The following is a 16761-nucleotide window of genomic DNA, read 5'->3' on the forward strand; positions in this document are numbered from 1 at the left end:
TTGCTCTAGTAAAATTTGCGAGTTTCTGGCAACTACGCATTTTTGGTCTGACTACCAAGAATTACAGAAGTGCCCCCTTCGAAACAGTCCACAAGCTACAAAAGCCTTTTAGTTCAACGTATCTCCAGCACGTTTCAAAAAAGAGCCAGCACGCGATATCACAGCTGAAATCTCAATGCGTTTCTAGCAGTCCACTCATTCTCTTGGGACCCTTTCAACTATGACGCCGCTAGGCTGGACTGTACAGCTGTAGGCGTGTTCAGAATACGTCATCGAAAATGAATAGAGCGGGCGTCGCCATGCGGAGTGCCGACACAAATGCAAGCCTGACGTGAGATGTAAACATTTATTTTCATCATTTAGTAATGGTAATGGCGATATCTTTGTGATTACTGTGACATATACACTGACTGGTTCAGTCCCATTCCTATAGCTGTCAGGCTATTTTACAGCGAAGCTGTTTGTGGCTAGGCGTCGGGGCATTTTTCGTGTGCGTGTGCGAAAACCGTGGGCATATCCCGAAGATAGTGCAATACAGGGCCGACCCGCGGCGGAGGTGAAGCCGGCTTCAAGCAATCCGCCAACTTGCAAAAACAAGAAGTATTTTAATGATTGGAAAATGTAGAGAGGTCGGCCAGATAATGGAGCATCTGGCCTGCTACTCTACGTAAGGGAAGGGGAAGAAGGGAAGAAAAAGGGTCACAATGGGGGATGATAATGGGAAGAACGAGGTGAAGGACACATTACACAACTGGTATCACAGGCGTGAGTCCAGGCCCGTGTCACCTAGGAAACGTGAAAGTGCACGCATTGTCTCTGTCGTCTGCCAACTCTGTGGCCATGCGCCTAGCAAGGGGTCCTCCGACAGTAGTCCATCGTGTAAATGTCTCAATGTATCTGCCATTGTCAGTCTTTCGCGCGCATGCTCAGGGCACACCACGAGCACATGTTCTATAGTCTCTACAGCGCCACACACTGAACAGTCCGGGGGGTCTGTCCGTCCAATAATGTGCAAATATTTGCGCGTGAAGGCGACGCCTAATCGCAGTCTGTGTATCAGACATGTATGAGGGTGTGGAATTCCACGCAGTTTAAGATCTTGGTCCAGATAGAAGCCGTATCAGATATTAAGCTGATAAGAACTGACACTACACTTTGACCCGCGTCAGCCATGTCTACGTTCGCACCGCCCTCTCTTTGTCGGCGTTCCAAGCGCTTGCGTATCTCCTTTCCTATCCTTCCGCTCTCCTGTGGTGACGTCAAAACGACACTCGTGTCTAGTCTCCTCCGGCTCCTCGAGGTGGCGGTCCCGTCGTCCACGCGAATGTATATAAAAATAACGCCAAGGTGAGTTCGTACCTTAGTTCGAAATTCTGTACCAACTCTGTGTCGTGTGCTACACAGCTTCGCTGGTCATCAGCCTCCACAGAGTGGAATGGCTGATGATTTTATACGGTTGCTCGGTACTCGGTGCGTAAGTTGCGGACGTTGTACGGGTTTGCATCTGCGACCGCATCGCGCTTCGCAAGCGCAGCGAGGTATACAAGACGGACGCAGAAATAGGGCGTGTCAGAATGTTTACTTGGAAACTTTTGTATAAAGATATCTTTATACAAAAGTTTCCAAGTAAACATCCCTATTGCTAACATGGGGCTGATTTGTTTCAGCAATTAAACATTAAAAAATGAAGAAGCAGCGGGAACAAACACGAGTCTGCTGACCAGCACGCGAGACTAGTTAAGGTAGACTACTCCAAATAGCAAAGAAAAAAAATCTGTGGAAATTAACTGGTAAATGCTAGAGAAATGGTTAGCATTACGCCGCACGTCATTGAGGTGTCGGATTCATGATTTAAACCGCGTTCACCATTTTGCAAAGTGTCGTTCAGGAGCTCACTCGACATTCGTCCTGCCTCTCCGAGGAGCGAAGTGCAAATTGCGGTGGTCTGAAGCAGGCCAACGTCAGACTATATGTAAATATACATGCAGTCACATCATAAGAAGCCAACAGAGGGCGATACAAAGGGGGCCATTATTTGTAGTTACTAATTGAAATAAAGAAATTAATTCAATTTGGAACTAAATATATTTGCCCCTATGCTGTTCTTCCTGCCAGTTGGCTTCTTATGATGTGACTAACAAAAATCAGGCCCCTCGGTTTTCTCTCGTCTCGTTTAACACACACACACACACACACACACACACACACACACACACACACACACACACACACACACACACACACACACACACACACACACACACACACACACACACTGCTCTTCTAAACTTTCACATCGCTCTCTACTTCTACCACGTGACTGGCTTCCCACATACCACACACATACATTCCACCTCCCCCGCCCCCCCAACTTTGACGCTCCTAATGCTAAGGCCTTAAAAAGTTTTTCCAGCTAAGGACACTCGAGACGCGTTCCCGACTTCGCCAACACGGCGCTCTCGCAATATCGACGATGCACGAGTGTGAAAAGTTGACCAGCCAACTGTGCCGAATTTTACTGCGATAGGAATTATGTGGGCACTGGAGGCGAATTTTCGCCGTTGTCGTGATGTTCCGTATAACATTCATGTATACGTTTGCCAGATGCCTATTTATGCCGTATACATAGGTTCCCTTGTCTTCGGGGAAAACTCAATGATCTATGATTCTTGCGCCCCGAACAAATTTTATGGACATCGGGTTAAAACCGATTTCTCCCCGAGGTATATGCCCCTTTCGTAAAGGATTATAATAAATGTAGGTGTTACAAAACTAATGAACGCTTCCGTCTTTTATGAGCAAGTGGTCAAGAGGGTCATATTAATAATATTAATAACGATATATATGATACCAATATATGAATATGTTAATATGTCCCGTTCCCTCTTAACACTCGGCAAGAAATGGCAGTGCTAAAAATATAATATATTCATCGCCTTCCGGTGTTGAGTGAACGAAATCTTGTTGCGTTTTTAGTAGCGGCTTTTAACTGAACACGGCAATGACGCATCGGCATCACATTTCCGGCACGTTGCATACACGTGAACCACGTTAATGCGCTGGGAAGTCAATTAACGCAGCTCTGACGTGGCCCTGCATTACGCGCGGTAGCTGTGACGCTGGGAGAATGTTTACCTATTTGCGTTACGCGTCCAAAGGTTTGCTGATAGGTCAAGTTGACCGGTATTCCACTGATTTTATTGGAACAGCCAGGCACGTACCCAGGATTTTTTTTCGGGCAGCGTTTTCTTCCCGCAGAGTTTTCTCTACTTCCTTTTTAAATAAAAAGATGTTTATCTATAAATGTATTCACAGACAACGGTTAAATTCGATAATTTTTTTATTTCCCTTCCTGTTTGGCTGTTGCCTTGGCTTTCTCCCTTAGTAGATCGCTTAATTTCTCAACTCCCTGTGTCTCTTGTTTCCAGTTGCCAATTTTGCACGAATAGTGCCTTAAAATTAGGCAAAAACCAGAAGAGGTAACGGGGGACAGTCATGTTGCTTATGAGTTTAACGGTTATTGCAGCGTCTGGTGATGGGCGCTGTCCTAAATTATCTTATTTTCCACGTTATCTAACCCATATCGCGGGTACGTGCTTCCGAGGATCCGCCAGCGTCGCGACCAGCCGTCACTGGAGGAAATAATGAAGCAAAAGGAAAAGGTAACCGCAACTGTCAATCTCTCCAGCCGCAACTCGTTCCACGAGCATACAGACCAGCTGACAACGAGGGGAATCCTTTTCCTGGTCCCTAGATCAGTCTAAACAAAGAAGCTTGGACTAACGAAGCAACAGCGATGCGCGTGATCGTTGAATAGATGGTAACAACTGAACTCATGTCGAGTTAATCGCGCGGGCACCCCAATCGATGAGAAAACTGGCCTTCACATCCCAGGAGATGCCGATAAGTACCGCCATCCAAAAGCAACCGTTCCACTCTGTGAAGACAGAATGGCAGCAAGAGCTGACCACAGTCAAAGCTGTCAAACGAAAAGCAAAGTGCTTCACCTCCGCCGCGGGTGGACACGAAGGTAGTGCAATGCCGGGCTGACCCGCGTCAAAGTTGAAGTAGGCGTTAAGCACTCAACATACGTGGGTGCATCCCGCAGATATCGAAGGGCGCGTTACAGGTTCACGAGCCCACAGGGGTATGTGCCATTGGGCTTGGACTGTTTTTTCACATCACCAGGATCGGCCCACATGATGTGTTTTTTTTCTGTTTACGGAGGCCAAAAAACTACGTAAGGTTAGTCATATATGGCAGCTTTCGCTGTCAAAGGCAGCAAACTGTTGACCGCCGAATAGATTGATTTGTCGGCGCTTTGGGAATGTGTGTGAGGAGTGGTGGCGTGGGCGGGGAGGGTACGCACGGGCACCCCCGCTGGGTACGTGCCTGGGAACAGCGCATACTGATAACCAGTAAAAAATTAACACCACAGGCAAGGGCGAAAGGTCCGATAGGTCTGTAGGATCGACACAGGAATGCTCCCAAAGCGTATGATAATACTAGTGCGTCAACAAGAGCTTGGGAGATAAGGAAAATCATCACACGTTCTCATGTCACTTCGTACAAGTCATACGCTTGCCCTCAAACCCGTACTGTCGCCTTTCTGCGTCCTTTCTCTTTCCCCACGCGTTGCTGTAGATTGGAAAGGCTTTCCCTCTAATAAGCAAATCTTCTTTGAAGCTGTACGAGCTCATTACTCGTCTTGGTATGGTCAACTTGTCGTCTTTTGTACACCAACCCCTTATGTACTAACGCCACTGTGGGTGTGTTTAAGCTATAAAGTGAAAGTGAAGCATGGCCGGCCGTGTGCAATACCTTTCGTACTGCTTTTCTTGGTTAAAAAGTGCGGTGAACGAAGTAAAGAGATAGCCAGAACCTTCTCTACAGTTGCAGTTTTTGTGAATGTTGTTTCTTTTAAATACATATAGTAATAATGCCTGTCAACGAGAATTTAAGAGGAAGCTTTAGCTCGGGCCCAACTAGCTCCGATGCCGCGTATTCAAATACATGTAAACGCGGCTTTTCTGAGGTGTGCACTACGCCGATTTTAATTAAGTTTGTGGCATTCGAGATAGAAAGTTAAGTTCTAGTGACTGTTGGAAGCGTAATTTTTATTTAGAACGTGAATTTCTTCAAAGAAATTTTCAGGAATTGGTGATCTTGAACAAAATAGAAGCACCAAGTCTGCAAATTTGTTGCTCTGCACCAAGAACAGATTTCGCAGTTTGGTAAACTGCATCCGGTCAAATCCGATATACTAATTTATATCTCACGTGAATTTGTTAAATTGTTTACAAATGTTTCGCAAAAGTCTTACTTATATAATAGTGCTCTAGTTGAGAGCCATCTATAATAGAATATTTTTGTCTGCCTTAAGTGTACTAATACATGCAGTGTACAGAATTGTGATATCGTTTTTCATTGCTCAGTTACAGAGTCGCAGACATGACAGTTTCGTTTTCTTAACAGTTGCGACTTTCGACAATACTTATAAAGATATTGACGACTTAAATAAAAAATTCGCTACCCATAGTAACTAGAGTTTATCTTTTTCTTCTAAATGCAACAAACCTAATAAAATTTAGTGCCGCGGTTGTCTAGAAAAGCGATTAGTCCTGTTCCATGTATATATAGATAGGAGCCCACGATTTAAAGCTTTCATTTAATTAACAAGATGGGTTAGTCACGTGATTTCCGAGCATCTCTCTCTGCCATTATACAGGGTATCTTTATATAGCTGCACCAAAATTTTACAAACTGCCTGTTTCAAATCGTACATTTCTAATGCGTCTAACTTACTCGCTGAGGTGGCCATTATTTGTACGAGAAATCAAGATACTTAATCAAACAAACAACATAATCACGCTATTTATTTCATAAATTAATTACTTTGCTGCGCATATGTCACTTTACTAATTGCAGTTAGTGATTGTGCAAGGCATATTGACTTGGAACAAATTTGCAAGACTTTGCCATTTTCGAGATATTAATTTTTGAAGTGTCCGACAAAATGCATTGGCGTTGCCGTTACTTCTGTGCTTCAATGCATAAAACAGCGCTTTCTTTAAAAAAAAATAAGTGGAATAACAGTGCATACTTCACCGGAAGTTTGACGGCCCATATCTCGAAACATGTCCCATCCTCAAAAATAGTTTCAGTTTCAGTTTATTATTCTTTCAAGATACATAGTTGGTTGTTAATAGTATGCAGGCGAGAGTCTCAAAGTCAAATGACTGCAGCGGAATCCTCGGTTAACAAGAAGATTGGCACAAAATGATTACGTAATACAGCAGTGTAAAATTATGCAATATATAAATATATATTTATAAAGTACACATGGGTAGGGCGGCGCCATTACAAAATAAATAAATAAATAAATAAATAAATAAATGAAATAAAGAAAGAAACGGCAAAGGCGATTCAAAAGCGGGAGACATCGAAGAAAGAGAAGGCTTCCGGGGCGCTTTAGTGTACCACGTGATTTGCTGCTCGATGTTTCTGCATATTTCTCCGTGTTTGATATTCGGGAGGAAAGAGATGCTTCCTCCAAAATACTTTTTTTCTCTTCGATGTCAACCGCTGTTGAGCCGCTCTAACTTAACCTACGCCACGCTTGCCTGCTTTAGTAACATCTTACTCTTGCATAGAGCCGTTTACTTAACCTTTACCTTTTCTTTACTTCTTTCTTTAGTGACTGTCGCGTTGGGCTGCTAAGCACGAGGTCGCGGGATTGAATACCGGCCACGATGCGTCCGTATTTCGATGGGGGGCGAAATCCTAAAACACCCGCGTACGTGTATGATTTAGGTGCACGTTAAAGAACTCCAGGCAGTCCCGATTATCCCCGGAGTTCCCTCCCTACGGCGTGCCTCATAATCAGATCGTGGTCCTGGCACGTAAAACCGCATAATTTAGCTTTACTTTCTTCGTTTTTTTAAAATCTGCACTATCTTCGGGATCGGCCCACACGTTTTTGTTGAGTAAAGCCACGCTTCCTGTCCTGGTTATCGGCAGGCGCCGTTTTAACGAGCTCGTCCGGATTTCACTTCGGCCCCGCCCCCTTTTTATTTTTTCGCTATATTTATGCACCATCACTGTTGCGTACATAGCTCTACGCGAACTTGGTGCGTCCTTTTTGTTGCACGCTTAGTTTTGGCGCCTTATTCCTTGCCCTGCGCGCACTAGGCGGGCTCAACTTGTCTACTTTGAGAGGCAGAAGTGGTCAAATACCCGGATCCCACGTGCGGCAAGTCGATCTGAAGTCGTCAAAGAAAACCTTGTCGCAAGTATATATATATATATATATATATATATATATATATATATATATATATATATATATATATATATATATATATATATATATATATATATATATATATATATATATATATATATATATATATATATATATATATATATATATATATATATATATATATATATATATATATATATATATATATATATATATATATATATATATATATATATATATACACACATCGGCAACAGCATGGTGATTACAAAAACCACCGTGAAATAAAAATTGTGTTGCTGGTGTGTCTAAGGTTATATAATCCTTCATAAAGTGCCTATGTATTTCATAAAAGGTGTCTGCTCGAAGTGCACGCCTAAATAAATTTTTACTACCTGCCCCACATCTTCTTTGAATATCCCGCTCCCACGTGTAGGGTAGCAAACCGGTTGAGCTAAACTGGTTATCCTGCCTGCCTTTCCTTCTCCAATTTTTCCTTCCTTCCTTCTTTTGGTGAATATCTTCTTGGCATTGCATTACGATGTGCTGAATCGTTCGCGGACTTTTACTGCAGCACACACATGATAAGAATGGAAAATATTCCGTCAAAGAGTAATCTTTGAGTTACACCAGTCTTATTTATTTCAACAGGTTCGACCCACGCACCAGCGAAGGAGCAGTCGCCTACCACGTAGTGGGTTCTTGTGAGACACATTCTACCTTTACAACTGCTGATGCTGACGACCCAACGGACCTTGAACTCCGCGCAATAGTCTGGGCATTAGATAGAGTTTCAAGCACCACGCAAGCAAAACACATCGATATATACACCGACTCTCAGTATGCGCTGCACGCCTGCAAGTCGCGCCACACATCATCATCGGTAGTACTCCTCGTCAAGCAGGCCTTCAGGCGTGCGGAGGCCCACGGGGTCACTGCAACACTTCATTGGATCCCTGGTCACCAGGGCATCGAGGGAAATGAGAGAGCCCACGAGGCGGCGCGCGCCCTTCTTTCCAACCGCGTCGTCTCCCGGGATCCTTCAGAAGCCCTCACAACCAGCACAAGCAACACGACAAATGGAGCCCCGTATGACCCAGACAGAGCTCTGAGAGCGGCAGCCAACCGACGCAAGAGGGAACTCCGTGCGAGTGTGCCCTCAGACCCAGACCCCCTTCCAGCGGGTCTTCCCAGGTCGGGGCAGGTGCTGCTGCATAGGCTCCGTTCCGGCTTCGTCCTCACACCGGATGTGCTGCAGCGGTGGCGACAGTACCGGCCACCTCGGGAAAGACGCCCTCCATCTCCGTCTCCCAACTCCCTTCCATCGCAGGAACCCGGCCATCCCACAGCCTCCGCGGACCAAGAAGCGCTCCAGACGCCACACAGGTGCCCTGACTGCGACATGGCTACACGGCCATCCGCAGCCCATCTGTTTTGGGAGTGCCAGCGACACGCTCAACAGCGGGACCACCACCTGAGGGCGGTGCGAGTGTCGTCCTACGAGGAGTGGATTAGACCGGCAACTGGCTCGATGGATTCCGATAGGGCCATTCTGGACTCACTCTTGGCTTTCGCCAAGGACGCGAAGCTCCTAGGACGGCTCTGAGTACGCCTCCCCCCTCCCCTTCCTATTCCCCATTATAGGCCTTCGCGCCATCCCTTAATAAATACATTGTCATCATCATCATCATCATTTCAACAGGGCAGTTAATTATTCTCACTTGAGCAGGTTCCTTCCACCGACTCGGTGACAGCCCAAGTACAAACTCCTCGCGCAAGAACGTAGTGCAGTTGTACCCTCCACCTCTGAAAAGGAGTCGAGCCTGTTGGAATCCGCTCACCGCTTAATGAATTTGCTCAGCTAATATAAACGGTAGACTAATGGGAAAATAAAACCTTGTTGGTTCAAGCTAAAATACTAAGTATGGCTGAACAGGGATATTAAGGTGCCCTGATATGTTTCACTAGCAGTTCAGGTTTCACCCTGAAACCAGTGACACAAAGTCCGATCTATACGAAGAAAATTTATGCACTCGAAAACCCTTGACGTTAACTAAGCTCGATAAGCGAGAGCTTATCGCTAGTAATCATTAATGGCTCTGTGATGTCAATTAACAATGTTGACTGATTAAAACTCTCATTTATTGACACGTACATTATACCATTGACGCCGTGCATGAATGATCGCTGTGACCATAACAATACACAAAGTTATTCTCCATCACTAGTGAATAGAATAGCATATATAGTCTATAGTTAATAAATAATAGTTATTGAACTGCCGTCTGAATGACATTTCATTTTGTATCTATGACGCTATTCTGCATGAAAACTGGAGAACATCGCAGTGAGCGCATCACTAGTGATCACTAAAAACTCGGCGGTATCCGTTAACAGTGGTAACACAAAAGTGATCACCTTGCTACAGCTTGATTCATACTACTGGCGGCATCAACGAGTGAGAGCTGCCTCAGTGATAGTAAAATAGGTGAATAGTATTCACCAGTGACTTAAGCATACGAGTTTATGGTAGGCATAGGGAGTCACTCGTTTCACCGCATTTCATTGGATATATATGAAGTTCTGTTGTGCAAAACACCGAGAACTCCGAACTGCGCATTATATTTCACTTGTTCTCACTAGTGACTCAACCACATCAGTTAGGCGTATTATGCAAATAAAATTTTATTCACGAGTGTCTTAGTGGTATCGATGACAAGGTGTTCGATTAGAAGCTTCGGATATCGCAGTGGAATAGTGAATTGTATGCGCTAGGGACAGAAGCCTACCGGCGAGGGCATAGTGATTATCACCGAATCACTCGTTATTGTTCCCTTTGATAGCCGTGACCAAATCGCATGTGTATCATTAGCTCAATGTACTCATGCTGACGTTACCTCTCAATCTATTTCGGGAATTGTCACCTGCTATGTCGCTCACATAATGAAGTAGAAAATGAAACTTCCAAAAGTGGTCGTTAGTCACGTGGCAGGATAGCTATTGGTCTCTTACCCCGCTCTTTCATTTTCAAGGAATTAACTCATATGTTCGCAAATTTTCAGAAGTCTTGAAATTCAAAGATTCTTAATTCCGTTATGCCTGGATTAAATTTACTGGCGTTTGGATTATTTCGGCTGGCGTTTGGATTAAATTGGGTGATGCTTGGATTAAACTGAGTGGCACTCGGATTAAAATCACTGGATTAAATTGACTTGCGCTTTGATTAAATTGAGCGGGAAAACTTGTAGTTGGCTGGCGTATCGTATATTGTACTCTACGTTCATACCACAGTCGCCCGCGTGCCTACGAGTGAATAAATTTTCTTGTCATCTATGCAAATTGCGTTCGAGTTGCACAGCGTACATGTAACCTTGTAATTATCATGTTGTCACCGGCTACAGCGTACCAAGGCATCCCAGCTGCCTTCAGTTGCTTCTGTGTGCACAGCGACGACTCCTTCACGATGACAAAGGCACTCAGTGCAGAGCGTTCGATAACATGCGACAATCTGACTTGTCGATAGTCGCCATATCTGTTACGTAAGCCGGTGACATGAACGCCTGCGACTTATCTGCAGCGCACTTCCTTCACCGAGCGTACGACGAGCGTGGAGAGCTGCTCCGCCGCGTTCCAAGGATACTCGCTATCCGCCACGCGGCCGGAAGAAAAAAGAAACAGAAAAAAGAAGCAAGAACGCAACCACGCGTACGTGACGTGCGAGGTAGCGGAAGAAAGGCACGTGCTGGCGTCGGCGTCGGGGCCTCGACGTCGAAAACTTGCGCCGGCGCTCTCTGCCTGGCTCTATTAACAACGCACGCGTGTGCGTCGCGTTTTTTTCTCCCCCTCTAGTTACGCGCCAAGCGAGTGCACATCACACCCGAAGCCTCCTCGATGTCAAGATCGAGCCCGTCGCGCGCCGGCATTGTCCCGCGCGATTGAGTCTACGTATATTGGCCAGCGCCCAAATCCATGCCACGGCGTCTGCAAAAAAGACAGACGGCGTTTTTCGTCGTCCGTGCACGGTATCTGGTGCGACCAGGGACGACGTTTCCCGAGGGCCCGCCGAAGCGACGACGAACGTAGGCGACGGGTCTTGGATACGAGAACGGCGAGCTCTCGGCCGACGACGCCGTAGCGGCCAGACTGGCGTCCGACTCGAATGCCTCTGTGTAGTTGACTGCGTTTTAGACTGCGTTACGACGGGTGCTGGCGCTGGTGTACGGCCAGGTAGTGGAGAGACAGAACGCCGGGTGCGGCATAATCGTGGTCTCGACGCCGGCAGTGGTCGGCACACGGATGCACGGTGAGCGATAACGATGCCGACGACGTTTCGTTTCCATTGTTCGATAGTGCTTGTACTTCGGCATGTTTTTACTCTGTGCATAAGCGCAAACCGCGCGAGAAAAGCGTGGACCGGACGAGCGCTCGTTTTGTCCGTGTCACACAAGGATGCGTGTCGTGTACGGACACGTGTGACATCGACGCGGGCACGTTGTGTGTACAATGTCACACAATCTCGCAAGAAAGCAGTGGAGAGGATGAGCGTTTGTCCTGTCATGTATATTCTCGTGTGACTTGTGCTGATGTCCGCACTCGGTTATCGTAGTACAAATAGATTGCTTAGCACCAAGAAGTATTAGTCAGATACACATCTCTCTAAGCAAACCTATATATAGGTATGCGACCCCGAGCTATTGTAGTCTGTTTCTCTTACTGCTTACAATTTTTGTTCGAGAGGGCGTGCGTACAAGCTATTCGTGCTAAGCGTCTGTAATTTCTTGCTACTCTGCAATCCTTCATATATAGGAGGCGGCGTGCATGCCCTGATTGTGACGTCATCTGTAGGAAGGACGACGTCTTCATTAAACATCGCGTTATGGAAGAAGAAAATGATCGCAAGCGTATGGTTTATCTTTATAGGCTCTCAAGAACGCATGTATATATGTTTCTAAACGCGTGAAAGTAATAAATTTTGATGCACATGCATACTGTTCGCGAATCGTTAGTTATATAACGCGATATTTGTATTATTTAATTCATTTTATTTATTTAATACATACTGCGGACACGAAGTCCATGCAGGGTGGAAATACAATATTAGGTCACAAGAAGTAAAACAATGTAAATACAACAAAATGCTGCAACAATATGGCAATAATGCTGATACAAGAAGTAAACAATCGTGATACAAGTTTCGTAAAGGCAAGTCATTCCAGTCATTGATGGTGCGTGGAAAGTAAGAGTAGTTAAATAGGTTGGTTCGGGCAAAATAGGGGGTTAGTGCATTTTGGTGATGTTGGCGAGTGATCTCGTTACTAGACCCGCTGTGGTTGCTCAGTGGTTATGGTGTTGGGCTGCTGAGACGAGGTCGCGGGATCGAATCCCGGCCACGGCGGCCGCATTTCGATGGGGGCGAAATGCGAAAACACCCGTGTGCTTAGATTTAGGTGCACGTTAAAGAACCCCAGGTGGTCAAAATTTCCGGAGTCCTCCACTACGGCGTGCCTCATAATCAGAAAGTGGTTTTGGCACGTAAAACCCCAAATATTATTATTATCTCGTTACTAGAGGACTTGCATACACTGCCGGGTCGAATGTCAATTTGTTATTAAGTAAGCGACTCAATTTGGCAGGAAATTATCAATTTGCATAATAGCGAAGCCGTTTAAAGCCAGAACTGAAGCCTCACCAAATTGCATGTGTGGTCAGAGTTCCATTCCGTGCACTGACCAACAGCAACTCTGACAACTCACAAAAAAGAAAAGAAAGAAAAAATAATGTAAAAATCCAGTATATGCTTAGCTATAGCTGGGTCTATGTTTCGTCTTACTTCGCTCTCTTGTGCCTTTGTAGTTGCGATTCGATTTACGGAAGTTTACGGATTGTTCTTAGGTTACGAAGAAATTTTGATTCCGCAGCCTTAAGAAAGAGAGATCGATGAATTAATGAACTTGATCCTAATCCTTAATCTCTAACCGGATGTTGATCTTACGAAGAGTTCCCAAGAAAACAATCGATGACAATACGTTAAATGACAATGCAAATAATATTTCGTGTCTACAACACTTCGCAACAATAGATAGATTTAGCCGGGGGATCAGATGGAATGATTGGAAGCATATACTTCCTGCTATTACATTTCGCTTATATATGGTACAATGCCCCGGAGAAGGCCATGGTCAAAGTATAGCGCCTATAGAGAAATCGCAAAACTCTCTGTTGTGTTAAATTTGACACACAGTTCCCTCTTCTTCTGGGAATAAAGCGGATAATTGATAACAGCACGTCTGGCATGTCCTCGGGGGGCCTGGTTCAGCGCAAGCACATGATGCTGATTTCGCACCCTATTTTCATGTAGGAAGTTGTTGGTGAAGGCCACACCTTGCCGCAACCGACGAAGGAATGTTTCTGCGTCTCTCGTTAAGTTACCGGAAAGTCTAAATTATAGTTTAGGGAGGAGGAGAGAGAGAGCGAGAGAGAGAGAGAGGAAGAAAGGACAGGAAAGACAGGGAGATCAGCCAGACGAGCACCCGGTTTGCTACCCTACACTAGTGGTGGGGGAGTATAGGGTATACACTGCATAAAGAATAACTCTCTTCACTTCACCGTCGAATTGTGTTGTCATAGACCCTACACTGGTGGTGGGGGAGTATAGGGTACACTGCATTAAGAATAACTCTCTTCACTTCACCGTCGAATTGTGTTGTCATAGACCATTCCAGGGAGAATTTCCTCATGACGTTTCTGATGTCACGGCGAAGATAAGAAAGAATAATTGACCCGCTTTGCCTTTTCCTCTACCCGGTCGTTCCCCGATAATTTACCTAATGTCACTGGAAAACCACACTGAAATGCAACATCAGGTACGCGAAATTTGAACATTAATTTCACGCCATGATGTTTTGCCGTGTTGTTGCCTCGGAAGCACTACATATGGCCTACTTCGAGTCCGTGCAAAGCACCAATTTCTCGGGCGTGTCCCCTTTCGGAGATGAACCTCGTTGCTTCTGGTATGGCACATAACTCTCTGGTTGGTGTTAATCGAGATATGTTACAGGACTCCGGCGACAATAGCCCCCCTCCCCCACCCAACACACCTACAGACCCGCTCTTTCAATGAAAGCTGAAAAACCCCAATAGTGTACCCAAACCACGAACGCATATAGAAAACACGGTATACAACACTACATTCTACCAGCTCGAGTGTTCTTACAAATAAAACCAAACAACCATCTTTTTCTTTATTTTTTTCCGTGACCCACATGCTGCTAGTAGTAAGCACACATTATCGCCGATTTCTATGCCGGTATAGCGGGATAATTCTATTTCAATGCCATTCCTTTTCGCGGTTTTTTCATTGGTCCGGAAGGCGCTCCGCCCTCTTTACCACCGGGACTGGCCGGCCGTTAGGGATGCACAAGAAATAAATAAAATAGAGTGGAATGAATCGTTACTATACATTGTCCCCGATTATTTTTCTAGTGCGCCTCGAATTGCCAAGTTTGCAGTCCGGGTAAGGAACCATGTTTTAATGCGATTAGCATTGTTACCCTACTTCACCCACTTTGTGTCTATCTATACTCCCATTTCATACATAGCATGGCAACGCTGTAAAGGCTAGAGTGTCTTCTTTCCTTGCGCAGATACACGACCAACAAATAAAAAGAAGTGCAACTCCAAAGAAGGCTAGTGGTTTAGGTGCGCGGCCATGCAGTTCGATGTAAAATTGAGTCTCAGGCTGTTATGTCGCAGAGTATGACGTATTTATATCGCGGGCAAGGCGTCGGAGATCTGAAACTATTTTATCCCCAAACGAGCGGAGTGAACACGTGTTTGTGCAGCCAGCGGCCGCAGCGCATCAGCGGCGCTCGCGACCAAAAATATAGTGCGTTGCCTGTACTGGAAGCACTGATTCGCACAAGTAATATGTGATTTGAGGTAAACTTTCTAAGAAAGGAAATGCTCCTACTGGACGGGGCAACAGTTGGGGACAAATAAAAAAAAATTGTATGTCCAAGGTATGATACAGCACATTTCTGCTATGTTTCTGAAAAAAAAATAAACACCATGCAAGTTTGTACACGCGGACAACTGACGCAGGGCGTGCTGCAGCAAAGCTGCACTGAAGCAGCGCAGCGTCAACTGACGACAACACGCAAGCGGCTGTCCAGCAAATGGACACTACAGCCACGATGCGATGCGCTCACGTGAAAGGAATCACAGTGCCAACTTTCTCGCAGGCTACGAAGAATATCGCGCGCAACAACGCTTCGAGCAAACACGCCTCGCTGTGTGTTCTGTGTACTACGTAGACAAACACGAATGGTGCTCACAAGGCACGGTGGTGACGCGAGGTGACGTTTAACATTACGTCACGACTTTCGTTGGCCGCCAACGTCGCCGCCAAAAAAATCGTCAATGAGCGAAAACGGCACAGAAAGCTTAGCTCACATCGATTCCCACAGTGCGTAGGATCGGCATAATTACGCGCAAGCCTGCATGCCCCGTCTGTGAAATCGGCGATATTACCCGCCGTGGTTGTTCAGCGGCTATGGTGTTGGGCTGCTGAGCACGAGGTCGCGGGATCGAATCCCGGCCACGGCGGCCGCATTTCGATGGGGACGAAATGCGAAAACACCCGTGTGCTTAGATTTAGGTGCACGTTAAAGAACCCCGGGTGGTCTAAATTTCCGGGGTCCCCCACTACGGCGTGCCTCATAACCGGAAAGTGGTTTTGGCACGTAAAGCCCCATAGTTTAGAAATCGGCGATATTATGTTTGTCGCCGAGAGGGTAACAAGCGCCGGAGGAGGAAGGGGAGAAGGGAATCGCCGCGTTCGCGCCCTTTCTGTTTGTCCTTCGGCGCCTCTTCCTCTTCACAATCTCTCTCTCTTTGTGCATTTTCGCGACGTCTCTTATTTGCATGTGTCGCAACATGCGCTTTCCCTGTGGCGCATCAGGCGTCGTATACGTCTCGATCAATGTTGCGACCGCCTTTGCGCCCTTAAGGTTTCGGCTTCGACGCCGTGGGGCTTTAGCTGTGGACGTTCGCGGCGTCCATACGCTTGCGCGTACCCCACGTTCACGAAGTGAAACGTCAGTGTAAGTTTTCAATAACTGGGTAACTTTTTTTTCTTGTTAACTTCGCCACACTTTTGTACTGTCTCCAGTGGCGTAGCTAGGTCGTCTGGCACCCGGGCCCATAGGTCTTCTGTCAACCCCCCCCCCCCCCCCTACGGGTGTAGCCGGAGGAAAGAGGGGTGTCCTCAGACGTGTATGACCCCCCCCCCCTCCCCCACTGGCCCCTTGCATCCGGGGCCCACGGTACCCCGGCCGCCCCTGTTGCTACGTCACTGACTGTCTCCCTACACTCTTTGTTTTACTAAACTTTCGGCCTAGTATTTTTCAAATAACACTTCGAGTTTTTTTCCCGCTGAATGCCAGGCTCTGCCAGTCAAGCGTACTGTGTCATTGTTAGGCCTGATTTGTGTATATTAT

At 46.0% G+C, this 16761-nt stretch overlaps 1 protein-coding gene across 1 annotated transcript in view; it reads left to right on the top strand.

Annotated features, from left to right (window-relative positions):
- The first annotated feature begins 11037 nt into the window (after positions 1 to 11037).
- LOC135907820 (calcium and integrin-binding protein 1-like) overlaps positions 11038 to 16761 on the top strand; it is a 50574-nt gene continuing 44850 nt past the window's right edge. The window contains exon 1 of the mRNA XM_065439579.2: positions 11038 to 11567. The gene's annotated coding sequence lies outside the window, so the exon portion shown is untranslated. The remainder of the gene's footprint in view (positions 11568 to 16761) is intronic.

The sequence above is a fragment of the Dermacentor albipictus genome, chromosome 6 (assembly GCF_038994185.2).
Source record: "Dermacentor albipictus isolate Rhodes 1998 colony chromosome 6, USDA_Dalb.pri_finalv2, whole genome shotgun sequence".
Lineage (NCBI taxonomy): Eukaryota > Metazoa > Arthropoda > Arachnida > Ixodida > Ixodidae > Dermacentor > Dermacentor albipictus.